At 48.2% G+C, this 19,351-nt stretch overlaps 1 protein-coding gene across 4 annotated transcripts in view; it reads right to left on the reverse strand.

Annotated features, from left to right (window-relative positions):
- ZNF516 (zinc finger protein 516) overlaps positions 1-19,056 on the reverse strand; it is a 105,715-nt gene extending 86,659 nt beyond the window's left edge. The window contains exon 1 of one of the 4 annotated variants that reach the window (XM_060119063.1): positions 18,934-19,056. The gene's annotated coding sequence lies outside the window, so the exon portion shown is untranslated. Of the gene's footprint in view, positions 1-15,092; positions 15,145-15,388; positions 15,455-18,537; positions 18,625-18,933 lie in introns of those variants that run through there. The other 3 variants (XM_060119065.1, XM_060119064.1, XM_060119066.1) reach the window with 3 other exon arrangements.
- Positions 19,057-19,351: the final 295 nt, after the last annotated feature.

The following is a 19,351-nucleotide window of genomic DNA, read 5'->3' on the forward strand; positions in this document are numbered from 1 at the left end:
CAGGGACTTCCCTGGCGGTCCAGTGGTTAGGACGCTGTGCTTCCACTGCAGGGGGCACGGGTTCAATCCCTAGTCGGGGCACTAAGATCCCGCATGCCGTGCAGCGTGGGCAAAAATGATAAATAAAGACTACAAAATAAAACACTTTTTTAAAAAGGACTAATTTGGGAAAATAAATCTTTTTTTAAAGTTGCAGGAAAACTCACATAACATGGTCAGATTTTAATTTTTAAGTTAAAGTTTATATATGTATATTAAAAATCTACATATATTCATTAAGCTATTATTGGATTTAAATGCCTAATACAGCGAATGGCATCTAGAAGGCATTCAACAAATCGTAGCCTGCATAAAATAAAATTACATTCATGTTGTGAAATCTCTCACACGTTCTTTTTTCTCAAAATGCAATTTCCTCTTTGGATGGTAAATATCTTGCCGGCAAAGATGATGGAGTCTTTGCAGTCTACGAACTTTGCATTTTGTATACTTATCTGAAAAGGAATAGTTTAATTTAGGCAACTGGAACACTACCCTAAGTATTTGGCTATAACTCAATTACTCAAATATGTGGTTGAAAATCAACTAACGTGTTATCTGCCGTGAATTCCACACCACCCACCCCTAACGGAAAAGTGCTGTGTCTTCGTAGCATTTTGTGAACTTCTACATAATTTATTTCTGAAAATCTCTGTGTCTTCAAAGTGAAGTACTGTGTGTCTTTACCCCCTTATGCAAGAGAAATACAGTGTAAGACCTTGGGTCCCAGCTGTCCACGTTTAATTCTGGTTCAATAATTTAAATGTATAGCTTCATATTAATTCCCTGGAATAATGACATTCAGATCAACTCCCTTCCAGCAAATGAGATGCTACACAAGAAACAAAGTTAAGGGGTAACGGGAAAGGAACCCCACTTGTGCTCAGCTACTACAAGTCCTCTCAGTTAAAAATAGGACAGGGCTTCCCTGGTGGCGCAGTGGTTAAGAATCCTCCTGCCAATGCAGGGGACACGGGTTTGAGCCCTGGTCCAGGAAGATCCCACATGCCACGGAGCAACTAAGCCTGTGCACCGCAACTACTGAACCCGCGAGCCACAACTACTGAGCCCGAGAGCCACATCTTCTGAAGCCCATGTGCCTAGAGCCTGTGCTCCGCAACAAGACAAACCACCGCAATGAGAAGCCTGCGCACCACAACAAAGAGGAGCCCCCGCTCGCCGCAGCTAGAGAAAGCCCACACGCAACAACAAAGACCCAACACAGCCAAAAATAAATAAATAAATTTATTTATTTTAAAACAATAGGACAGAGCTCATATTCGTAGTTCCAACTTCAGACATCTTAAAGTGAATTAAACAAAGTCACTTTCAAGTGAACAGGAAAGAAATTCTGCCCTGAGTGATTCAATGTAAGCCTGCAGTCCTGTGTCTGTTTTCCACTAACCTCCAAACCCAGCCATGGTTTGTCTAAGAAAGGGATGTTTTAATCAGAACACTTGCATTTATTGTCATATTGAAGTCCATCTGACTAGCAGATCCTCAGGCAAATGAATACCCATAAATTTCACGTGACTGGGTAGAAATTGCCTAAGCTCTTGAGTCCCCCAGATGTATGGCCAATTTGGGGTGACTGGCTCTGTGGTCTTCAATCATTCCCTAGATAAGAGACAACTTATGAAATCTAACTCGAGATGCATGTGAATTTAGAAAACTCTGCAAAGAATGTCAGGCCCACACACTAAAAAACAGTGATCCTAAGAAGTTCTCACTTCTTCTTTGAGTGGAAGTATCCCTTTGCCTAAACTTGCACATGTCTCCAAAGCACTGTTCTGTTGGGCCAATGAAACAGAAAAAGAGAAACAGTGCTTTTTATCAGGGCTGAACAATGTGGATCTGGACTTTGTTATCCTACCTGAACGCCAGTCGATCTTATTTTTTTTTAAAGTCCGATAAGTTTCCTGAACACTGATACTACGAGTCCACAAGCAAGAGAGTAAACAGAATTCTAGTCTGTCTCGACACCATTTAACTATCCAAAGAAGCATTTCAGTGATTGATAGGGCAAGATATGGAACGTGACCTTCAGTCTAAATAATAAACTTGCTGACCTGAACCTGGATTTACAGGCAGGAATAGCAGGTAAACCACAGCATCGTGACAAAGAGCAGGACCAGCCCCAGGATGAGGAAGCAATTTCACCAGGTCTCACCTTCAAAAGGTGACAAAACTTAATAACCAAACGGAACAGCAATCTTGAGACACATGGGGATACAGACTAGCTTTGCGCCGTCTTCTAAAACGGCAGGGTTTTGTGCCTACCTGTGGCAGATAATAAATATCCCAACACAACGTGACTCCCTTGCAATTTTATACCTATAAATCCCCTTCCAGCTGGCTGCCAAACCACCCCCAAGCATCTCTGCAACACTCACAAAATGGCCCACTGTAAAGTCCTTCAGGGCAGGACCTGTGTCTCTGGCTGTAATTCCTAACAGCACATGAATAATATACAAATCATAGTCAAAAATACTGCTGACATGAAGGAATAAAAATTCACGACACTGTATTTAACCCTCATCTCCTTGAAAGAAGCTTTTTTTTTTTTTTTTTGCGGTACGCGGGCCTCTCACTGTTGTGGCCTCTTCCATTGCGGAGCACAGGCTCCGGACGCGCAGGCTCAGCGGCCATGGCTCACGGGCCCAGCCGCTCTGCGGCATGTGGGATCTTCCCGGACCAGGGCACGAACCTGTGTCCCCTGCATTGGCAGGTGGACTCCCAACCACTGCGCCACCAGGGAAGCCCAGAAGCATCTTTTAAAGGAGATCATTTGCTTTGAGTTACTTACTTTATTCTTCCCTCTGAGAAACACCTTTTCTGAACATTATTGTTACCTATTTGGGGGGAAAGAATCTTCATTTTTCTTATTATTAATAGTATTACATGGAAATGACCTACTTTAAAAAGACTGATGAAACACACTGGTTCCAGATCCATTCTGAGGAAAAGGAGTTTTGCCTTTCCATCCACACGGCCCTCCTAAGTGCAAACCCCCTACGTCAGCACTTTCACGAGCTTTGATACAGAGCTCAAAGTGTACTGAGCTCTCATCCAACAACCGTATTTCACATCCCCAGGACCTGGGAGCAGAAATGAGATCGGCACGAGTTCATCCGTGAAGAATGCAGGGGGAGGCCCTGCAAAAGCATAATCTCAGAAAAATATTCTGTTCCTCCAACAAAGGGCATTTTGTTGGTGTCCTATCGTCATTACAACAACGATGTACAAAATAATCAATGAACTCTACCCAGGGTTTTCACTCCAGATGCTTTAAGCCCCCAAGCGAAATTAACAGCTTCTATATTTTATAAAGTTTCTTTTTATCTTGTGAGGCTAACAAAGCAAAAAGGTGGCAAATGAGGCTAAAACAGGTTTAAGGCTTAATATGCTCAATATAAAGCGCATCTATCTAATTGAATTAGACCACGATCCTCACCTCCTTTGTAACATAAACAGGTGATTTTTTTAATATGCAAAAAGTAGGAAGAACCAAATGCTTTTTTATGCTAGATGTAAAGTTTATACGTTTACATGTTACCACTAGATGTGACAGAGAATAAACTGGAACCACCCTTCTGTGTTCTGAACTTCTCGGGTAAGTGACCTTCATCAGTAATTTAGTCTGCTTTCCGCTCCCTTTCTTTTGGGTACAAAGCACATCGTTCTTTAACTGGCCCTCGAGGGAGGCCAGCATCTCACCCCATTTCACAGATGAACAAGTAAAGGCATACCGGCTCCAGAACTGGCCAAAAGGTACCACGACTAGATGTTGGATTGGAAGCCAGAGGCTGCCTCTTACTACAATTCCTTCCCACACACCTACAACCCGGGATTAACACTTCTGAGTTTCTGGATGCTACAGCAGAGGCGGGGCTCGGCAGCAGAGAACAGGGAGACAGGAAGGCTCCTGATTCCCAGCGTGCTGGGCCAATTTACTAGGGACTCGCCAAGGGACAGACACAATGCGGCGTCAGGCCCCAGCCTCCCTTCAGCGCCCAGCGCCCCCCGACCCCGGCTCCTGGCTTGAGAGTGGTAAAAAAGAACTTTTTCTCCCTTAATTAAGCTGCTCGGATTCGACTGAGATATTTCCAAAGTATCGTATCTCCCCTGAGAGTCCTTGTCTACAAGCAGCTGAACTGGAGGAGTGGAGGTTCCTCATCGACCTCAGCACCAGGCCCTGGCTGGACGGCAGGGGCACCTGCACGGGCGGCACCTCCAGCCCCGCAGCTGTGCCATCTCCATGGGGGCTAAAGGGGCGAGTCCACATCGGGCTGAGCCCTAAGTGTAAGAGCCACGCCAGATTTCCGAAGCTTAGTGTGAAATAAAGAGCGGAAACTAACTCAGCAGTAACTTTTATGTCATCTACGTGTTCAAGGAACATTTTGGATCTACTGGGTTAAATAAAACACATTATTAATTTTACCCACTTCTTTAACCATTTTCCATGGGGCAACTAGAAAATTGAAACCGACAGCAGCATTCTGTTTACCAGGCAGCACTGTCTTAGTGTGCTGGTCAGCCTACTGCGGCTCCAAGGCCAAAGCCAGCCTGCCCACCACCTGTTTTTGTGTGGCTTGTGAGCTGAGGATGGTTTTTACATTCTTAAGTAGCTGGAAAAAAATCAAAGGGAGAACAGTATTTTGTGACACATGAAATGACATGAAATTCAAGTTTCGGTGTCCACAAATAAAGCTTATTTCCTCACTGATGTGTTGTCTGTGGCTGCTTCTATAGCTGCTACAAGGCAGAGTGAATTAGCTCTAACAAGAAGTTCTGGCCCACAGAGCCCAAAATATTTATTATCTGGCCCTTTACAAAAAAAGGCTGCCAGTGGGGAGGGATAAACTGGGAGATTGGGACTGACATGTACACACTACCATATATAAAATAGATAACTAATAAGAACCTGCTGTACAGCACAGGGAACTCTACTCAATACTCTGTAGTGGCCTATATGGGAAAAGAAGCTAAAAAAAGAAAAAAAGAGTGGATATATATATATATATGTATAACTGATTCACTCTGCTATACACCTGAAACTAACACAACATTGTACGTCAACTATACTCTATTAAAAATTTTTAAAAAGAAAGAAAGGAAGGCAGGGAGGGAGGGAAGGAAGGAGGAAGAAAAAGACTGCCGACGCCTGCCCTAGAGATTTGCAAATACAGACCCCAGTTTCCCAAGCTCAGGCCCCTCTGGGCTTGGTGCAGGCTCGCTAAGCCGACCAGGAGAAGAGGCAGCTGAGGTGGGCCAAGCCCCCCTAGCTGGCCAGACGGCTGGACGCTGATGCAGGAGTTTCCCTGGTTCAAATCCCCAGACCACCCTCTTTCTTGATGGATTATTACTCGAAACCTCCGCTCACCTTCACAGCAGACATGGCCACGTGCTGAGCGGGGGCCCACACGCTCAGGTGGCCAGCCCCAGCTCAGGGCACCCTTGACACTGGCTCCCAGCTCCTCCTGGGGATCCATCAGTAACCCCGGCCACCTAGAAAGGGGGAGGGGCCGGGAGGAGGAACACTGGCCTTCCACGATGTGATCTCCACAGCGACACAATTCCAGATGGCTCAGACCAAGACTCAAAGTCTCTAGGCTTCAAGGAGCATGCGGAAGGTCATACTCAAGGTGACTGCCCAGAAGATGCTCTGCTCAGATAACCCAAGTTCCTTAACCGCGAGTCTCAGTGGTTAAGGAGGTGGGGGGAAGGGGACTAGAATGACTTCCTAACTGTTAGGAATACTCAACAAAATACACACAAGGGCTTCCCTGGTGGCGCAGTGGTTGAGAGTCCGCCTGCCGATGCAGGGGACGTGGGTTCGTGTCCCGGTCCGGGAGGATCCCACATGCCGCGGAGCGGCTGGGCCCGTGAGCCATGGCCGCTGAACCTGCGCGTCCGGAGCCTGTGCTCCGCAACGGAAGAGGCCACAACAGTGAGAGGCCCGCCTACCGCAAAAAAAAAAAAAAAAAAAAAAAAAAATACACATAGAATGTGGGAGCCTTGCTCACAGCGGGTGTGAGATGGATGTTTGTGGAAAGGAAATGAGCCTTGGTAGAGCATTTATGAGCTATTTATTTGGGGGGGCTGGTTTTTCAGGCATTCACCCAATTTGATTCACGTCTATTAAGTCCTTGGTAATAAAAATTCAACTTCTAATATAGCAAGAAACTGTTAATGCTCAATACCTGGGATCATATTGTCATGGTGATTCAAAAAATAGCTCTCAATGCGGGGTACTGTGTTCTGATGCCCTCGGCTCCTCGTACCAGGGAAGCTCCAAGGAACCGCCTTTGGAAAGCCACCGCCGACCCACCCTAAGAGCATCATTGAAGACCGTCTACATGAAAACACGTGGCCTGTGAGAAAGGTCAACATACACATCAACGTGAGGGGTCTCCTTTAGGGTTACAGGCTAGAAAAGGCTTCTCTTTCACAGAACCGGTGAGTTTTGCCTGTATTGTCAATTCGACATATAAATGGCCCTGTTTCACTCTTGTTTTAGTGACCAGAAAGCTCAGATTATAAATTTTGGTCCAAGTATACCCACGGGAGGGAACACGATGATCTGGATATGGAATCCTATTTTCCCCTTGTCAGGACCTATTATTTCATTTCCTTGTTCTTGACTTTTATTTAAGTTTTACTGTATATTTAATGTAGACCTCAAGTGTACCTCATACCCTTTATGGAATGGGGATAAACAAGCAAACTCTTCCTACCAACAGACGAATAACAGGATTTCAATCACAAGATTCTCCAACAAGCCTGCCAAAATCCTCACAGAAGGGAATACAGGATGATGTCCATACACTGATTAAATAAATCTCTACAATCTGAGTTTACAGGGGTCATTACGTATTTTGAGAAATTTCTAGAAAGGTAGCAAACTACCTAGGGCACAGTGTCAGGAAAATAATGAAGAAGCACTCAGCACTATCTTCTAAAGAGAATGGAAAACAAATGCAAAATCTGGGTCTCAGTTTACTGATTTTTCCCCTTAAGCGAAAACCTAGAATGTTGGCTATGTTTGCCCACGTGGAGAACGCGAAGGAGACAGGTTTTCTAAGCGGCTCTTGCACGATGAAGACAAATTCACGGCACCCTGGCCCGGCTCCCAAATTTGCCGGAGCAGGTAGAGGGAACGGATCCCCTATACAGCATCCAGCAGCAGAGCAAGACCCCGCCAGCCCGTCCCATGGGTGCCGCGGTCACCTGTCTGAACTGCCATCGCCAACAGGGAAAAGGGAAGTGTGGTCTCACCGTGGTCGGCTTGCCCCTCTCCCCCACCTGTCTTCCTCTTCCTTGCCACCTTGTCCACCTGCACCAAAGCTGTGCACGAGGGAAGGTGCCCACCTGCTCTGGTCTCCCCTGTGGCTCTCGCCAACCCACCTGGGCAGTCACCCACCCCATCGCGACGAGAGCCCAGCCCTGCACGTGCCCTTCTCTGCACCAGCGTGCACTTCACCTCTGCCGCGGCCTCAGACAGGAGGCCCACTGGAGACTGCGGGTCTATCTCAGCCATCTGGTCCTCGAGGACCCCTTGTCCTGCATGTTTTGCTGGCTATTTTCTTCTAGGACTTTCTATACCCTGCTGGTGACTTGCTTTCTATATTTACTCTCTTATAAAAAGTGATGAGAGTAGGGTGTTACCATTGGGTTTCCCAAGAAAATCTGTGCCCGGGCCCCGTGCTGAGCTGGGAACGGGTGCCCACAGCTGCCAGGTCTTGGGTGACGACGGGGCTTCCCCGTTTCCTCCCAGTCTGAGCTCGGCGATGCTGGGTGGCCTTGAAGTGGGACGGCTTATTCAGTTCTCCCACTAACACGATATCCCCATGGAGAGCTGCAAAAATCTAGTCAACATTTTTTCTTCTCTCTGGAGACAGATTTAAGCATCAGAAAGTGAAAGTGAAGTGGAGCCCTCTCCCTCCTGTCCTAAATAATCCACCACTTTGCTGGGTCTACATTCACAGAGCTCGATCAGCGCTGCACCTTCTCGACAGGCTCATCTTGGACTCAGACCGCGACCTCGCTTTCTTCTGTGTGCTCAGCACGGGGTACCAGGCAGAGGCCAGACTGTGACTCAGGAAACCTGGGTTTGAGCTCGGCTCCATCACTGGGGCCTCAGCCGAATCACTAAGTCCTTCTGCAGTTCAGTACCTGTAAAATGTCCAGATTCACCCCCAAATCATCTCTAAGTCAGCTGCAAAGAACACACATATAACTCTCAGTATGAGCCTTTTTAAACAAGTCCAAATAGAAATACCATAAATGTACAAAGAAAGGTAAATAACCAGGAAAGTAAATTTTTCCCTTCATGGTCATTCTGTAGAATCAATTGAAAACTCCCGATAGACATGAAAACCCTACTCTGGAGCAATGCACTCCCGTAACCTGCTCGGGCCACGAAGGTACGGCTCAGTAAGCGTCTAAATGGTGCCTTTGTGGCCCCAAAGATCTAATGCACTTTCCAAAATAGTCTACTATTTCCATGGACACTGGAAAGACCTAATTTAACCGCTGGCTGAAATGCATACTCTCAACTGCCCTCTGAACGTCTGTAGCTAAATGAACACGGATGGTCAATGGACTCCCACATGCACAAAAAATCCCAAATTCTAACTGTTGTAACCTCTTTTTTTAACCAATCCCGACAGATACTTGAAAATGTGCAGCTATTAGGAAAATTAACCTTCCTTTGTAAAGTTCAAATTTTAAGCAGCCCATAATCTTTCATCAACCTAGAAAATAACTGATAAGCCCATCTTCCTGTAAAACCCTTAACAGATTCTGCTTTTCTGTCACCAGGGTAATTTACTGAGGCCAATTTTAATCCTACCACTAAACCACTAATCCCATGACTCTGCAGAATTGTCCCAAGTTTACGTTGCTATGGCAAGTATTTTTACATTAGGAATTCAGTTATTTACTCATAGTTGTGTTTTTCAAGTTGGTTTTAGAAATGCGATCATCGTCCTTGCCTCTTGTTTTAAAAAGTAAAAAGCCACGTCTGAACTAAGGAAGCCACCTGAGCACCTGGCTGGGTCATCACAACAACACTAATTTAAATTATGCTTGGTGTTACTCAAAGGAACAAATTATTACCGTTATGCTAATGGTCATGCTAAAGACACAAAAAGCTCTGGTATGATGAATCTCCATCTGGTGGGACTATGATTATCAATGTGAATGATCGTATTTTCTCCAACTGGCACAAAAATCTCCCCGGGGCACTGACGGTGTCAATATAAATGATGTGTCACCCAAAGCAGCCTTCAATCACACCACTCAGATTCTCTGAGGTACCTTCCCATCCACATATGCCCACATACGCTTTACAGGCAACACACATGAATGAGTATAAATGTGTTTACTCCTCTCCTTAAAACAGGAAACACAGTATGATTAAAACTAATGAGACAGATTCAGCAGGAGACTATCTGGACACACATGAGCTTTGGTGGGCAACTCCACAGCCATACGGGACCTTAAAAATGGAGGCAGAAATCTTGATTCTCCATGTCCACAGCTTCCTGAGACATGGCATCTAGCAGAGGAGCTACCCTTGTGATTAAATCCACGTCTATCTGAAAATTCAAAATAACACGTGTAAACAAAACAAGGTGAAAACATCTAGATAATCCCAGAACAGCACCACAAAAGTTTAAACTATAGAACAGGATCACCCATCTGTCCACTGGCTCATCCATCCATTTTAAAAAAATAGCTAATTCTTTAAGGGGAAAAAAAAACAACACATTTTTTTTTAGCTCTAGGTCAAAGTCACCAGAATAATCAGGAACGAAACAGTGAAAGTCCTGTCTCACTCGCCCAACTTTCAGCCTGTTTACAACCAGCAGAAGTTTTAACTGCTCACTTTGGGCTGTGTGTCTTCCTGAATCAACACAATCAGCCAACATCTAATGTCAAACTCTTTCCCACAAAAATTATTTCAGGAAAAAAAAGTGACACTTGCTCACAGCCCTCAAATATCAACAGAATGAGAAGCTGCTAGAGACAGGAACAGCCTCTCGGCACATCTCTGGTTGCATCCTTCACTGCCCTAACTTTCGAAGAACATTCTGGAATGCTGAAATGAATCAGTACCTCATGCAGCCCAAGTCAGCCAAAGCAACATAGGTTAAACAGTGCCATATGGCAAACACAGGCGCATGTTGCCCTGTTCTGAGACAAAGGACAAAAATTCCTAAACAAATATCCTTTCTTTCCACATGGGAAGAGGTGAAGAGGGGAGGGTTTTTCAAGTGAGACCAAATAATGCGGAAAAAAGCTTTCTTCTTTCACTCCTACTGCCTAAGAGAAAAACTAGAGTTTTACCAGAGAACCTCAGTTTTTCAGTCTCCCTTCAACTCCACCCTGAAAGCTAACACCACAAGTTAGCCTAGCTCCCCATCCCCTAAATGAGCAAGAAAATAACAAGACAGCTGCATCCGAGGGCTGAGCTGACAACAGCAATTCTCCGGGTGCCAGAAACGGTGAGAGACAAGCCTACCTGCTTCTGAAGGAATAAAACACCAGCTTACTTTAGTCTTGAAAATAAAATACGTTAATATCTCAACCGACTTTCAACACTCCATTGAGGAGGTGTCTGAACCTCACAATCACATAAAATACATGTCTCTTAAAGTCAGTTTTTGGAATGCAATGACTTGATTAAATTCCTGACAGCAAAACATCATCAACAACAACAAAAGAGCAGAAAGAAAAAGAAAGAACATCTACCAAATGAACACATATTTGAAATACACTTGTAAAATATATTTGTAAAACGTATATTTGAAATATATTTGTAAAACATATCTAAACCCAATGGAGCTGCTTTTTAAATTTATTTTTTCGACTCACCGGTGTGGTGTTTTACTCATCATTTTACACATATATTTACATGTTTGGGTTCTAAAAATAGTTGTGTTTCTAATTACTTCTGCTTTGTAATTTTCAGTACCGTTGGCACTGAAGACTAAATGCCAGCTCTTTTTCGGAAAACTACTTTTAAGGGATATTGAAAGCCACAAAATTATACTTCGTTACGATTCCAATGTATGCTACTGGAAAACATTTCATTCTGGGCATAAATATGACAACCAGCTCTAGCTTTGGAAAGAAAAGCTTCAGCTGTTCAAATCTCGTGTAGCCAGATGCAAGGGATAAAGAATACACAAAACAGACAGTTGCAACTGCTAATTTTTACCAGTCCATCTAAAATATACTTGATATACCTTAGCAGATAGTATAAATTTCAAATACAAGCAATGCATTTATAGTGCCTATATATGTATCCTCCCTATGACTATTTAAGTCATAACCCTCAAATAGTCCTCTCTTGAAGAAAATTAATTTTAAAATAAAGATGCTTTTAAAAGAACTGGATGAGACATTTTAAATTTATAGTGAACGTTTTTCTTTATTTTTCCCATGAGGTTTCTTGTATTAAGAAATTCTTCTTAAATAAACATTTGATGTGACTTCTTTCTTAAAATGGGCTCGTGACAATTTGCCGAAATTTCTAAAAACTGTAAGGTATTCATAGCTAGAGTCAGAGGATAAAGAGGATGCCCTCCCATAAATCACTCCCCCTCTGGTGAGAGAGGTAGGGCGGGATCTCAGCTCACTCAGGGCAGAGGTCACCCCTCCATCAAAGAGAAATGTCCCACCTCCCTACCGTCCCCCCCCCACAATTCACTTGTTCCTGGGTCCAGACAGGATGGAGGCAAAGGCATGAATCTAAAAAATGCTGTCACTCCTGTGGTCCCAAGGCACATTCAAACCCTAACAGGCTGCTGCCAACATACTGCTGGTCATCAGACGGAAAAGGCTGGGGGTGACATCCCCAAGGAGAAGACAGGAAGGAGAAGAGAGCCACCGTCACCTGTGTGACTCATGCCACCAGTTAGCACCAAGCCCAGCGCAGAACAAGAGTCGAAAAATTGCTGGTACCCGAACTCCAGAGCAGACAGAACGGCAGCCCAGGGACGCACACCCACACTCCACATTCACATCTGCCTTCTCAAAGCTCCATCCTGCTAGCCTGTCTCTATACCACACATGGAGATGTATTCCAAACACCACCTGATCAGACTTCAGAACAAATCCACCTCCTGACACGGCTCTATTCACTTGAAACATGCAAATCCAAATGAGATGAGACTTCCTACCAAGAGCATAAGGGTCTGGGAGCTAAAGACAGTGATGCAATGAATTCTTCCTGTTTAGACATTAATAATTCTGGAAGAAAAGATCAAAGGTGCCCAGTGCTAAGCAAGCCAAGGCGGGTCCACGTGCTGGGTGCTAGTTCTGTGGTGTAAGGACAGCGAGGGGGACACCGGCAGCGGGGCCAGGGCAATGCAGCACACAGGCCCACTAGGAAGCATCCTCTGGACGGCACTCAGTAAGAAGAGAGTTAATGGAACTTTCCCCACAGCCTCTAGAGCTTTTGAGGGGGAGGAGTCAGGGCAGCAAAGAGATGCATTTTTTGAAAGAAGTGATTGTGTCAGAATAAGTCCATCCAAGTGCTAAAATTTAGGTATAAACATTTACAGCATGTAAGATGTCTGCTTTTGAAGAAGGAACGTTACTTCTACGTTCAAATATTTATAACTGCAGATATCTGATCAAATACATTTCACTTTCTTTTGCTTTCTACCATTAGTTCTATGCCTTCAGCTGAAATCTATGCCTATCACCCAGAAAGGTTAGCTGTCTCCAGCTAAATTTGGCCATGAAACACCAACGAAAAAGTTATTTGTTTCCTGCACAACAGCATTGCTTTATTCAGTTGGAAATCTAGCTACAGTATAAGCAAAATACCACTTTTAATGATATAACTAAAAGCAATGTTGAAAATGGAATAAAAACCAAAAGAGTTCAGCGTCTTGAACACTGAAAACAAATATATTATGAAAGGAAAGTACACACGTCTGGACAAGCTCCTTTCCCCTAAACAGAATCAGCTTCTATTTCAGTTTCCTATTTCTATGCCATTAAGGTATAATGCAGCTGAAACTCTAAACACAATCTCCAGCCAGACTTAGAGCCACTCCCACAAAATTCTTTATAAGAGTCCTTCTGGTAAATTATGAATAAGACCAATACATATCCTGGAAAATGAATAAATAAGAATCCACAGCAACCCAATAAACTGAGCACTGGTTTTTCGAGAACTATCCATGACTAAACTCTACTTAAATTCCTAGGTCACATTATCATTTTTCCCTGTTTAGTAACGCTGAAAACCATCTGTTAGAGTTTACCCCACTTCGAGTTCTTCTTTAAAGAAGTCTCCTTTTCTTTTTCACATAATTGTTGCTAAACTTAATCTCCCCATTAAATGCTCCACCTGTAAGACTCAAGTATCTCCACGTAGGAGCAAGTAAGGTAAATGAAGTTAAAGTTTAATTCCCGGAAGTGGAGACAAGGTGATTTCAGCATCGACCTGTTTTCACAGACATCTCCCATTCTATTCACTCTGCGTTGGTCTCTGAGATGTCTCATAAAGTTAGAAATGTGGGACTTCAGAGCCCCAAGGAAACTTTAATCTCTAAATTAGTCAGTCAACTTTAAAGGTCCTCTACAAATAACAACGGGATTAAGACTAGTGATGAAAACTATTCTCAAGTCATCACTGACTAGTATCAGTTACACATCCAAAAGTTAAAAGTCCTTGATGGAGCAAGTTTCAGTATACTAAGCCATTTGGAAAGATTACGCTGACAAACAAAAGCTTTCGGAAATGAAACGAGGCAAAACTCCTCTCTCTTTTTCCACTGTTGAATCCTGTACCTACGAAATACGCTCCTTGGCTGTTCTGTTTCATTTTACAGACATTCGCATTCTTCTGTTAGCTTTATGGCACATCCCTTGGGCTTGTTATTTTTTTTAGAATGTTAATGTGCTCTAAACGTTTCATTTTATTCAAATTAGCAAATTTAACAAAATAAAGCCTTACTCATGAACTAAGAAAAATACTAGACATAATATATTTGTACCTTAACACATCAAAATTCGAATTCCATTACCACAACACTGGAGTCTCGCTCAGAGCTCAGGGTCTCCCAGGGTCCATTCAAGACAGCATGGGAGCTGCTCTCAGTGAAACTGTCCTTCTCCGGGACCCGAACTCCCAGACCCAGGCACGGCCGCCCAGCTCCGCACCCTCCAATTTCGCACACAGGCGGGGAAACTGCGCGGCAGTGGCACGTGGGATAGTTAATTCTGGCCAGTCTGTGTCAACATAAATAACACAGCTATTTTGACGCCACAATCAAAGAATGCAAGAGAAAATGAAGGAGGAACAAACAAATGATAAAACGAGCTCTCTTTTTTTGCGCGGCAGTAGAAAGATCCTACCAAATTGCATGCATGCCTAGTTCCTTAAAGTAGCACTTACATTCCTAAACCAAAATACTCCGATCATACTAACAGGAAGGCATGAAAAATAATCTGGCGAAGATCCTGTTGGGGGAATAACCACCCTTGCTTCTCCTCCGGTCAGACCTTTAATGGTATTTATCACACCGCCACGGGGGGGGGGGGGGAGCACCTCAATGTTTAAGTCATCTTTAATCAAGACTGGAGACCTACGGGCAGGTTCATGGGGGAAATGCCGGTCTGTTACACGTTTAATGAAGACTTTTGTGACCTGCCGTTAGGTCGGCGCGGTGCGCGGCCCAGGGTCCCGCAGCCCTGCCCTTTGTTACGCGGTGGACCCCGCCGGCAGGCCCGGCCCCCAACCACGGACACCCCGGGGCTTCCAGCCGCAGCCCAGAGTGCACGCGAGGTCCCCACGGCCGACACGCACCAGGTCCCACGCGCAGGACACAGCAACTCCACGCGCGGCCGCCCCGCACGGGGACGCCCGGGCCCGGTGCCCACCAGCCCCTCGCGCACAAATCCGCGCGCTGCCCGCGGCCCGGCACCAGGTCAGGTATGAACACTTATGTAATCGCTCGGGGGCCACGCCTCTCCCACCGCCCCACCTCCGCCAGGACAAAGTGAAGTTTAAAATAGAAACCAATTACCTGGCCTCCGCCGCGCCTCGGCCCCCGGAGCGCGGTCCCCGCCACCGCGCACACCCCCGCCCCAGCCGGGGCCCAGCGCAGCCCGCCCCCCGCCCCAGCCCGGCCCGGCCCGGCCCGCACTCCCCCGCCCCGCGCAGACCCCGCCCCAGACCAGGCCCTCACCCCCCGGCCGGGCCCCCCAGTCTCCCGCCCCAGAGCAGCCCCGGGCCCTGCACTCCCCACCCCCAACCTCATCCCCCGCCCCCTCCCGCCGTCCCGACCCCTCCCCAGTTAGACCCTCTCCGGCCCGCACGGACCCCCGCCTTTGTTACGGTGCGAAGTTGGGCCGTGGGTCCCCGTCTCTTTCACTTCTTGGGTTACAGTGCAGGCGTGTGACGTCCGCTCCACATGACGGGGGCGGGGGGCGGGCGCCGGGGGGAGGGGGCGGGCCGGGCCCTCCCCCACCTCCCCGCCCCGCCCGCCCCGCCCACGGCCCTCCCCCAGTTAGCCGGGCCGCGAGAGGCCGCCGCCCCCGGGGCGGGCAGGTAAATGCCCCCGCCTCCCCAGGCGCCCCAGGCCCAGCGCCGCACCAGCGGGAGCAACAGAAATAGGAATGATTTAATCTAGCGACGCCTCCCCCTTCTGCCCATTCCTCAGTCCGCGAGCTCACAGAGATTGGGGGGCGGGGGGAAGAGAATCGAGTCGTACTCGGATTTAGGGGGCGGAAATGGCCCGGGCGGGAGGCGCGGGGCTCTCGACACCACCTTGTAACCGAGTTAGGATCTTGATGGGAGAGGACGAAGGTCGCCCGGGGACCCTCCGGCAGACCTCCGCGCGGCTCTGCAGCCGGACACACCGTGCGTGGACCAGGCCGGGTCGCAGGATGCCTCCCAGGGGTATCGGAGAAGCAGGGGGCACATGTGGGTCCTTAACCCGTTCCCTGCAGCATCACCATCCATCCCAGAGCGAAGCAGCACAGCCACTCCAACACGGAACAGAGATGCTACATGGCTAGTAGCATGTGTCCACACACAAAACTACCAGTATTCCTAGGGAAGTTGGTGCCGGGTTAAACCCGTAGGAAACGAGTGGCGGCCCGTGACGCGCTCCGCCCGTGAATGTGCCCATTGTGCGCGGGAGCCACGGCCAGCCCTTCGCATTCATAAGTCGGGTAGGCAGCAGAACTCTGACCATGAGCAGGTCACATTCTAGCCTTTGCCATGGACTAAGTATCAACTGCCAGTGAGAAAATAAAATGTGAGGTTGGAAGGTCCATGAGCCCTCCACTTTTACAGTTAACACCAGTTTCAACAATCCTCGACCTGGCTACGCTTAGCGCCCGGCGAGTGGGCTCCATCCCTCCGACCCCAAGAGCGCAGGGCGCGCCTGCCGCGTGGGAACGTGACGGAAGGAACCACACATTTCGATTCCCCAGTCTCTGAGAAGCACAATCGCATCACTCCTTTTCTTCCCCGTCTGCAGGTTTCGACTTGAATCCGAAAGCACTTCTTACGCCCATTCCTTACGGGGGGACACTCGGCGGAGGGAGGGTCTCCATTTGGACTGCCGCGTGCCCACCTAGCTGCAAAGACTCAGATAAAAGCGTGTCCACGTCTACAGCTCACAACTGTGCAAATCAGGAGCCTGAGGACGCGCGGGGCTGGTCGGATTTAACAGTGTGCAGACACATGGGCGCATGCACGCGCGCGCGCGTACACACTCACACCCCAAATTACCTCCGGGATGGAGAAAGCCGCTGCGGATTGGCCGGGAGAGCCGTCACTCACACCCAGGGGGCAGGGAGACTTCGCAAGGCTGTTTCCTTTTTTCCCCTTCCCTACCGTTTCATTTATTGGTAAAACAACAGCAGAGGTCTGAAAGTTAGCCATCTGCGCCGAGAGAGAGTTTGCCTTCGTTAACGAGGGGGGGCGTCAGACAATATCCGTTTAAATATATTTTGTACTTCCTCAATGGATGAAAGGGGAAATTAGCAATCGGGGTGGGGGAGGACAGGGAGAGCGCGGTGAAAAGGAGGGGGTCATCCGGGAGGGGATGGACGCAGGGTGAAGCTGTTCTCAACACCCAAAAGGGACTTTGACCTTTCATTGATCTCGAAATTAAAAAATGTTCTTCACAGGTCAGATTAGAACAAACGCTGGTCCTAATTTATGAACTCATTATTTTAATTTTATTATTTAAGCATGCGCCAGCAATCGTGTTTCCTTAAGAAAGAACTGACCTATTTTTGGCTGGAGATAAACGATCATGTTAACAGATGTTAATCTTGTAATCTGTTTTTCCTGTAAGCACTTTACATACCCGGGTTTCAGACCTTAAAAATAACATCTTTTCCAAAAAGACCTGACGTCACAATTCACTCCCTGAAAAATCACTCCCCCTCTCCAGTTTTTTTCCTCCGCAATGATCTCAAAGACATTAAATCTTTTCCACTTTATAAACGCTGATTTGTTCTGCCTCGACTCCCACAGGCTTTTATTTGCATTTCAAATTCCACAGGTTACACCAGTCGCCTTTTCAAAAAATGTAAAACAACAATGAAGCAGCAAATGGCTTTTTGTGCATCTGGATTAAATAAGGCACAGAATGAATATATTTTAAAAGAGGGCTGAGCAAGTTGATCTTTGCACACCCGGAGACCAAGTAATTCTTTATCAGTAAGCCCAGCGGAATGAGTAAAACACAGACACACAACCCCAGAAGCCCCTGGTCACATCCCGGTCTGCTGCGGGGAGCTTATTAACGCTGATAATAAGCGAGTTTGACTTACAGACCCACATTTTTCGGGTAAAAGGCTCGGTCTCTCGGGTCCCTAATAGCAAAGCTCCACCGGCCCCCCAGCCCACCACGGCTGATTGTCACCGCACACCAACCTTCCTTCATGAACCACTGTTTTAAATACCCAACTAGGCTGTCTTTTAACAAACTTATTCATACAAAGTTTCTTTAAAACTCGACGAGGCGGTTCAATCTAAATACTGATCGTAACTCTTCAGTAGGTTAGCTCCCCCTGGAAATGGCAGACGAGGCGCTTTTCCACCACCACCACCCCCAAACACACACCCCAAGTATTCTTTTCTAGTATATACGCGGGTATACAGCGCGATCAATACCTCCTCCGCCCCCAGCCACGCCAGGCTGGGTGCATCTCCGAGGAGCCCCTGCCACGCAGACCCCGTCTCCCCACCCCGCCTCAGTCACTGCGAGAACCCTCGTCCCCAACCCCACTCCGGCCCTAACTTCCCTTCCGGGCTCTCACTTCTATAATGTTAGGGTCACTTATGCGCGCCCAGCTGATGGGCACGCAGCCAGGGGAGGGGGGAACAACGCCCCTCCCCGCAAGCACGTCCCCGAGGCAGCAGCGCTCGGTCCCCACTGGCATCGACCCCATCAACCAAACCCTTAATAACTGGAGCGGCTCCTCGGGCCCCGAGGCCCCATCACCCACCTTCATTAGCCGGAGCGTTTTACTTTAAAGTAAGGCAATTTGCTCTTTGTCTCCTAATGGATGGAGAGCGCATCCGAGCTCCCCTCCTCCCGCGTCGCCTTTGACGAAGTGTACAAAGCCGGAGCCTCCTCCGCGCTCCCACCCCGCCCCTCCACTGCGGTAAAAGCCACCTCCCGGGCGCTCGCTGGGCCGCCCGAAGTTGCATCTTCCCTCTCCCGGAATTGCGGAGCGGAGCAACTAGCCACCGGGAAAGCGAACCGCCCTCCCCGCGCCCCAGAGTCCCTTCCCGGAGCCCCGACCCCCGCGGCGCACGCCGGGTCCCACACACGTCGAGGCCTGGTCCCAGCGCCCCCCGCCCTCCCGCGGGCCCCGCCGCGCCGCCACCCCGGCCCCTACCTTGGCGGGGAGGCGGGTGGCCCGGGGAGGAGGACGCGCACGCCCCGCGCCTCTGAAGGTGAAGCCGAGCGCCCGAGGCGCGGAGCCGAGCGCTGCACTAGACCGACCGCGCCAGCTGCGCCCGGGCGCGGGGGACGCGCGAGGGCGCGCGGGGCCCACCACGCGCCCGGCCCCCTCCCCGCGCCGTCCGCGCGCGCCCCGGACGCGCCCTCCCCGCGGGGACCCCGGCGCCGGCCGGGCTCCGGGGGTTGCGCGGCGCGGGGAGGGGACCGGGCCCCAGCGGCCCGGCGCAGGCCCGAGGCTTCCCCCAGCCCCGGAATGGTCTGCCCTGTAGGAAACGCACACGCTCCACTATTGTCTCATCAGCACAAAGTTCTGCCACACTGCGGGGAAAGTCTGGAGGCTCGCGATGACTCAA

This window comes from Mesoplodon densirostris, chromosome 15 (genome assembly GCF_025265405.1).
Source record: "Mesoplodon densirostris isolate mMesDen1 chromosome 15, mMesDen1 primary haplotype, whole genome shotgun sequence".
NCBI lineage: Eukaryota > Metazoa > Chordata > Mammalia > Artiodactyla > Ziphiidae > Mesoplodon > Mesoplodon densirostris.